Here is a 7,636-nt window from a genome sequence, read left to right on the forward strand (position 1 = left end):
AATTTTACTTCAGCAATTGTACATACACTTTTCATGAATGGTCTAAATGTGATGGAAAGATATTTTAGAAAAATTAACAAGCAAAACAGATTCTAATGATTAAATTTCATCAGTCTTATTCATTTGGTTTTCCTTTATTATGATTTCTGTTGCTCCTATTTCCATAGAAAGGTTGAGGGATGAAATTGTTTTTAAGAGTTTTAAAATACAAATGAAGCTACTTTAACTAAGTCCCTTCCAAAATTTTACCCAAGGAACAATGGCAGTCCATCCTGCAGCCCACCCCCCTTAAGCCCACCTGTTCTGCAAAGGTGTCCATGCCCGATCTCTCTGCGGAGGTTGTCCCTTTGTCATCTTCTCCTCGAGTACTGCACAGCACAGTCATTCTCCACCTATTTAGCTTACGAGATCCTGTGACTTTTATGTGTTTGATGATAATAATATAATGATAATACTTAGCACTCACACAACTTTTCATCTTCAAAGTGCTTTCTGAACATTTGCTAATTAATTTTACATTAGAAAACCATGAGCTGCATATATGCTACTCCATGAATAATAAATAATCACATGGCCCAAGTGGAGGCAAAATTTAAAACGCTCAGTTGTTGTGACTGGGGAATCAATAGGGTCACCTGGTTTGAGAAGGGCAGTGTGCCCCAGTTTTTGCATTTTGTGATTTTGGAGAAGAGTGGCTACTCTTCTCACTCCCTAGAATCCACTTCCAAATATTTTGGCAGTTTTGTTACTGCTTTTTGGTGGAAGGCCAATGGCCATCCAAGCTCTAACCCTCCATTAGAATCTGAATGCTCTCCAACTCATAACGCTCTTGTCTCTTTCTACACATATATCATCCTTTCATTAATTCCTTCCTGAAATTTTTACAGCTACCCTAATAGTAGCACTCATTAAAGATTTTTTTCATTCCCTGAAATCCAAATCCAAAGGGTGTTTTTCCTTTTTATTTAAGAAAAATATCTAGGTTTAACTAGTAATTTTCTCAAGTTTTGGATAGCATTCTGGGTCTTGGCAGCCAATTTTAATATTGGTCTAGGGACTAGATAGGACACATCCTAACGTTTAGTCACATGGGAGAGAGAGAATTTGCCAGAGGCCAGAGACAGACCAGCAGTAAGGGAGAATCCAGTTATGTTGGGAGAGAAGTCTTCCTTGGGTAACAGTCTTTGTTAGAGACTCAGCTTCATTATATGATCAAGTAGAATCATTGTTTTACCTATGCAACCTCTTTCTTCCCAAAACATGGAAAGGGAAAGATTGTCAAAGAAATAATATTTGTATCAGAATTTAAAAAAATAGTAATTGCAATTCTTTTATCAGTTATTAATAAGACCTTGATTAGATTTTTTACATTCTTAAAAAATTTCCACTTTAATTGTGTTATTTTGAACTTTTCAGACTCTGTGCTTTTACCCTTGTCTTCAAGATATCCAGTATGTTCTTCTCCCTTTCAATTGTCTGTGTAAATCCTACTCATCCTTCAAGTTTAGCTCAATCCTATTTTCTCCATATGCGCTTCTCAAAATATACTGCTTTATCATCTGAAGCTTATAAACTCATGGGATGTTCCACCTAAATCTACATGTGGTTTGGAGTACATAAGACCAAGAATCAAATGAGAAGCTTCCTGAATCATTGTCATAGAATGGTCTTTGGTGATAAAAAAAAAAATAGTATTCTGATACAGGATACCTCTTCCTTCATTGATCAAGAAATGTACGTTAGATAAATAAGCTGTGGTGTACCCAGACAATGGGATACTATTCAGCACTTAAAAAAGAAGTGAGCTATCAAGCCATGAAAAGACATGGAGGAAACTTAAATTCATATTACTAAGTGAAAGAAGTCAATCTGAAAAGGCTACATGCTGTATGATTCTAACTATATGACATTCTGGAAAAGGCAAAACTATGGAGACAGTAAAAATATCAGTGGTTGCCAAGGACTGGGGAAGGGAGGGATGAATAGGTAAATCACAGAGGGCAGTGAAAATACTCTGTATGATACTATAATGATTGACACACATCATTATACTTTTGTAATTGCAAATTCATAGAATGTACAAAACCAAGACTGAACTACAAGGTAAACTACGGACTTGGTGTGATTATGATGTGTCAGTGTAGGCTCATCACTTGTAACAAATGTACCACTCTGGTGAGCAAAGTTGGTAATAGAGGAGGCTATGCACAAGTGGGGCAGGAAGTATATGGGGAATTTCTGTGCCTTCCTCTCAGTTTTGCTCTGAACTTAAAATTACTCTTAAAAATAAAGTCTTCAAAAAAATGTGTTGCACACCTGCTATGGCTTTGGCACTAGGTTATTTATAGAACTAGAAATCATACCCTACAGTGAATATAATCTTGCAATGTAGGCAGTCAAACTGAAGATTAAAACATATCAAAATAAACCCAGATGGGGCGTTCATGGAACGCTATGTAAAAATGGAATAAGCCCAGTAAAATGCAAGAGAAAGCATTGCAATTTGGGGTGACTGAAAATTACCCCCCTGTACTTTGACCAAGGTCTACAGGGTGCAGGTGTGTGTGTGTGTTGGGAGAGGAAGCTGATGGAAGATGAAATGGGATTCTATAAGGATACTTAAGGAATTTGGACTTAACTTTAGAGCAATGCAGTGCTAATGAAGAGTTTACATATAATTAGATTAACATTTGGTTAAAATAACTCTGGCTTGTTATGTGGAAATAAGATTGGATTATGGAGCCTGAAGCAAACAGCTAGAAAGTTATTTTACTCAGCCAGGGTCAAGTGATTTGAATTAAGGCAGTGGGTGGAGATTTCTCAACTCAGTCAAGAGAAATGATATCATTCAATGATTGAAAGTGGAGAGTGATGGAGTTGAGGAATCAAGAACATTGATAAATGCTTTCAAGAAAGTACAGTTTTGACAAAGACACCTTATAACACCCTGGCATATAATATAGCAAACAATGAACTGTGTGATAATGGGTCACTTCCCAGCTTGTTAAACAACTCTAAGCAGTGTTAATAATTGGATATAAACTAAAGTTATTTAGTATATATTCTTCTTTGCCCTTGTTCTATTTAATATTTTAATCGACAATTTAGGAAAAATATATCTGCAGGAGTAGCTAAAATGATAGGGTCCAAATCAAAATAAAACTAATAAGAAGTGAAATTGTAAAATTCTGGGAAAAACAGATGATGCATAATATAATATTATTTGCATATTAATGATATGGTTTTGTAGTAAAGTTAAAACAATAAGTACAAAAGGAGGGAAACATTGTGTTTCAGAAGTGCAAATACCTAATGATCTAACTGTATGATGCTACTGCTTTAAAAACTTCCCCAACTGCTAATCTCAATAACAGAAGTATACATTCCAAATCACAGGAAGTAGTATTCCCACTTTTTCCCACAGTGATTGGACCATATCGAAGTACTATGAGTACATGTAATTTTGGGTGCTGCAGTTTCAGAGGAATAATGATAAGATAGTGCAAAACCAGAGGAGAAAAGCTGGAATCACGACATGGTTGGAAACCATGGAAAGAATAGTTGAAGGAATGGAAATGTTTTTCTTACAAGAACAGGATGAAGGCAAGATGTGACAGCTGAGATAAAATATCTGAGACACTATCATGTTGATCTATTTTGTGACGTTTTCCTTTTTTTCTGAAAGCAAAACAAGTGCTTAGAATAAAATCGTGAATTTTTTTTTCCTGGTAATTCCATTTGATCCTATGACTCTCCCTCACTTCACATTGTCACACAGCATTCTGAGTTTACTGTCAGCAAATGAATCTTGTTATAGCAGAAATTTAGTCAGTTTCAAATAGGCTCTTTAAGCATGTGGTGGAATCAATATTTTAAAATAAAACTTTGTTTATTTTTAATCAGAAGAGTCTGATTCTTTTAATTATTAAAAACTGATCTCTTGCACAGAGGGATTCAAGGGTACTGAAAATGTTCTATTTCTTATAGTAAATGCATTTGTGCTTATTTTAAAATGTTCTCTTAACTTGATAGCAACATATTATATACCTTTAAGCTGATACCCAAGCTTATGCTGTGTAATTGGAAAAAATACTTTAATATTCAGAGTAAATTTTTTCCCCACTTGACCAGACTACATAACGTTCTGTGGACTGGAAGAGGTAATAGAGTCAGAGGAAAGCACTAAAGTGAGAGCCTGAGAAAAGGTCCTGTGACCACTCAACCCTTCTCATACTTCTCCCTCAATTCAGGGTTAGTTCTGGAGAGTAGGAATAGTAAAATTCAAATAAGTATGGAGGGTTCTGAAAGTAGAGAGTTCTCATGTCTGCCTTCATATTTGAAGTGGGAAAATAACAACCTTGCTGAGTGCCTTGTGTCATCACGGCACTTGAGCTGTAGAGTAGAGAGACTTCACAGTGTATTGAGGCAGAGGGACCCTGAGGTAGCCTTGTGGAGTCTGATAGTGACTGGGAGTCATGAGGGTTAGTGTGCCAGTTATTCTTTTCCTCTAAGAAGTATGCAGAAGTGACTGTGAGAAAGCTGGCTGACCTGGTGGGGAATGTGCCAGCAGTTAGCAGCATGATCTGTTGAATCTGAGTCAGAGACAAGATGAGAACCCAGACTTCTGAGAGAACAGTGTGGAGGGGCTGATAATGCCTGGAGCCCAGATGAGGCAATGTGTATCTCAAACAATGACTGACTGGATAAATGATGACTGGAGATCAGCCCCTCAGCCCCAGAGCTTTGGCACTATGCAACTAGGTCACCTGAAACTTAAAGAAGGGAGAGGGGTATGGTAACTTGCCTGAGGAAACCCCAAACTGTCTAAGAAAACAGTGAAATGATGACTTCCACCAAGAAGACAATGTATAGTTGCCACCATTAGGCAGCATGAGGATTTGAAAAGAGATGTAATTAAGAAAATTACTTTTGGGGGGGCATACTTGAATTTATGGCAAGAAAGTATATCAACTTAGAGTAGCAAGTTTGAGTATGAGCTTTAAAAAGAGGTAGCCTTTACGTTATGCAAAAAAGGTTTCATAAAAGTTTGTTTTTAAGCAATGAGATGTTTAGAAGTATCAAGGAAAAACAGGGTGATAGCTTTAAGAAATTATGTAGATGAAGATGCTATTGAAAGAGGTTATATCAAAGTTACAACTGTTTCCTTTTACATTCCATAATTTTGTGTTCAAAAGTGTCTTCCCTCTCTATTTAATATTTGTGATGATGTATGGTAGAACACTTTCAAAAACCAAAAGTGCAGTTGACCCTTGAGCAACACAAGGGTTGGGGGGTAGGGACACTGATCCCTCACAATCCCCAGTCCAAAAATCCATATGTAATGTTTGACTGTCCCCAAACTTAACAAACTTTGCAGTACAGATTCAATGAACCTCAGATCGAAAACAGTGCAGTTGACTCATGAACAACATGGATTTGAACTAGGCAAGTCCAAACACACATGGATCTTTTTCAATAAATATACTAGGCCCTTTGTATCTGCCAGATTCAACAAACCACTGACAAAAACAGTATTTTAGCATTTGCAGTTGTGGTTTCCCAACCACGGTGTGTTGACTCTGAAGATTTAGAGGGCTGACTATAGTTAAGTTTTGGGGGAGTCAAAAGTTTTATGTGAATTTTCCAATGTGCTGGGGTTGGGACCGCTAAGCCACATGTTGTTCAGGGGTCAACTGTATCTTCAATCTGTGTTTGGGAATCTGAGGTTGGGAAACTACTTTTGGGAAACCATCATGGCTGGGCATGTGAAAATGTTTTTTGATTCACTATTGGTTGCGTTTGCAGGTGCAAAACCTGAAGATAGGAAAGGCCCCCTGCATTGAAAACGTTTTATGTAAAAGGGCCCATTCCCAGTTCAAGGACCCATGTTATTCAAGGGTCAACTATATTGTACATTTTCCCCCCTTCTTTTTATTAGGACTCTTAAGAATCCACTTTAAAAGCTATCTTTAAAAATCAACAAACCAACCACTGGCTGGAAATGAGAAAGGTTTAAAAACTTCCTTTTTTTTTTTTTTCTGAGTATTAACTGATGCATTGAAGTGTAAACAAAATGATAACTTAAAACCTTTTGATAATTATCATGAAGCGATATAAAATGATATTAAAAATATAAAGTGAATAAGGCAGAATTCAAAATTGTTTTATGTGTTGTTGGATTTCATCATTGAGAGGGCATGACCACCAGTTGACTCATGAGTTGGACTCCAGCAATCAGAGGCTCCTCACCACCCCACCCCCACCCTCATGTCCCCTTTTGGAATGTAAGTTCTGCGCACTATTCCCACGGTGGGAGCCATCTTCAAGGACGCAGCCTTGAGAGAACAACATGTTGTTGAAGTGATTTGGGCTAAATACATGAGTGAACTCAGTTAAGATACAAACTTTTAAGATTTTGGTGGGCGGGTGCTAAGATCTTATCCTATTGCTGCTGCTCAAACCAAGCCTCATAAGTTCTCTTGCTTATTAAATCTGCCACCTACAAATCTGAAGTAGTTTGCATCTTTCTTTCATCCTTCCTTGCCCTCTGTGTACAGGGAACAGGTTGTTAACCAACAGTTATGATTATAAACCAAGTAAAATTATATATGTATATATATGTATATATGTATATATATATATATATATACACACACACATGTATGTATGTGTGTATATATATATATATATATATATATATATATTTATTTAGATAAGAACTGGAAGAAAATATGAGAAAGTGAAAATTGATGTTGATTATTGGCAGTGTCACTGATTTTTTAAAGCTTTTAATTCCTATTATAATGTTGCATGCACAATGTATTCTTTTAAAATGAAGGAACTTTTTCTGGCTTATTCATTTATAGCCACTTTGAACATTTCATATGAAATTTTAAAATGGATCTCTTCTAAAAGTATGTATAAAATACACATTATGTACTTTCCTATCCAATTTTCAAATAGGAAACATTTAATGAAGAGAAATTTTATAAAATCACAAAGGATAAAACAAAGTTATTTCAATGTTTAAAAAGGCACTTAGGAAAGAAGTTTTATTGGTTTTTAGACGTAAGTAAGCTATTTTAGAGGACATTGTTCTATGTCAAAATTTTTTTATTTAGAATACCAAGAAGTTAATTTAAAACGTAATCCTGGAATTTATGCAATTCATAATTTGAGAAGCAGTATGATGGATTTTGTTAATGAATATATATGTATATACTCATTGTTGATAACTCATACTTGAATTGTTTTTGTAAAAATTGTCTAACTCATAAAAACTATTAGTTAAATTTTCTAATTATTCTTGAGAAAACTTCTCAAGAATACAAAACAAGAAAACAAGATTTTTTTGTTAGTGTGCATATGATTATTTTTAAGAATATATATAATTCCTTTAAGTTCCATAATTGTATATGTTTCAAAGTATTTGTGTCTCTGTGTGTCTATGTGTGTCTGTATGTACCTATCTGATCCACTAGCACTGTAACCTTTAATAACAAAGGCTGTAAACTAGAAAAAGTATTTGAAAGTTTAGAACAAATGCTAGATTTTTTTTCAAATGTATTTTGATTTTGGAAGCTATAATAAAAAAATGGCTGCATATAAGATAAAATTTCCTGTGACTACAATCTCC

This window comes from Rhinolophus sinicus, chromosome 1 (genome assembly GCF_057876585.1).
Source record: "Rhinolophus sinicus isolate RSI-liver-muscle chromosome 1, RSI-T2T, whole genome shotgun sequence".
In the NCBI taxonomy this organism is placed as follows: Eukaryota; Metazoa; Chordata; class Mammalia; order Chiroptera; family Rhinolophidae; genus Rhinolophus; species Rhinolophus sinicus.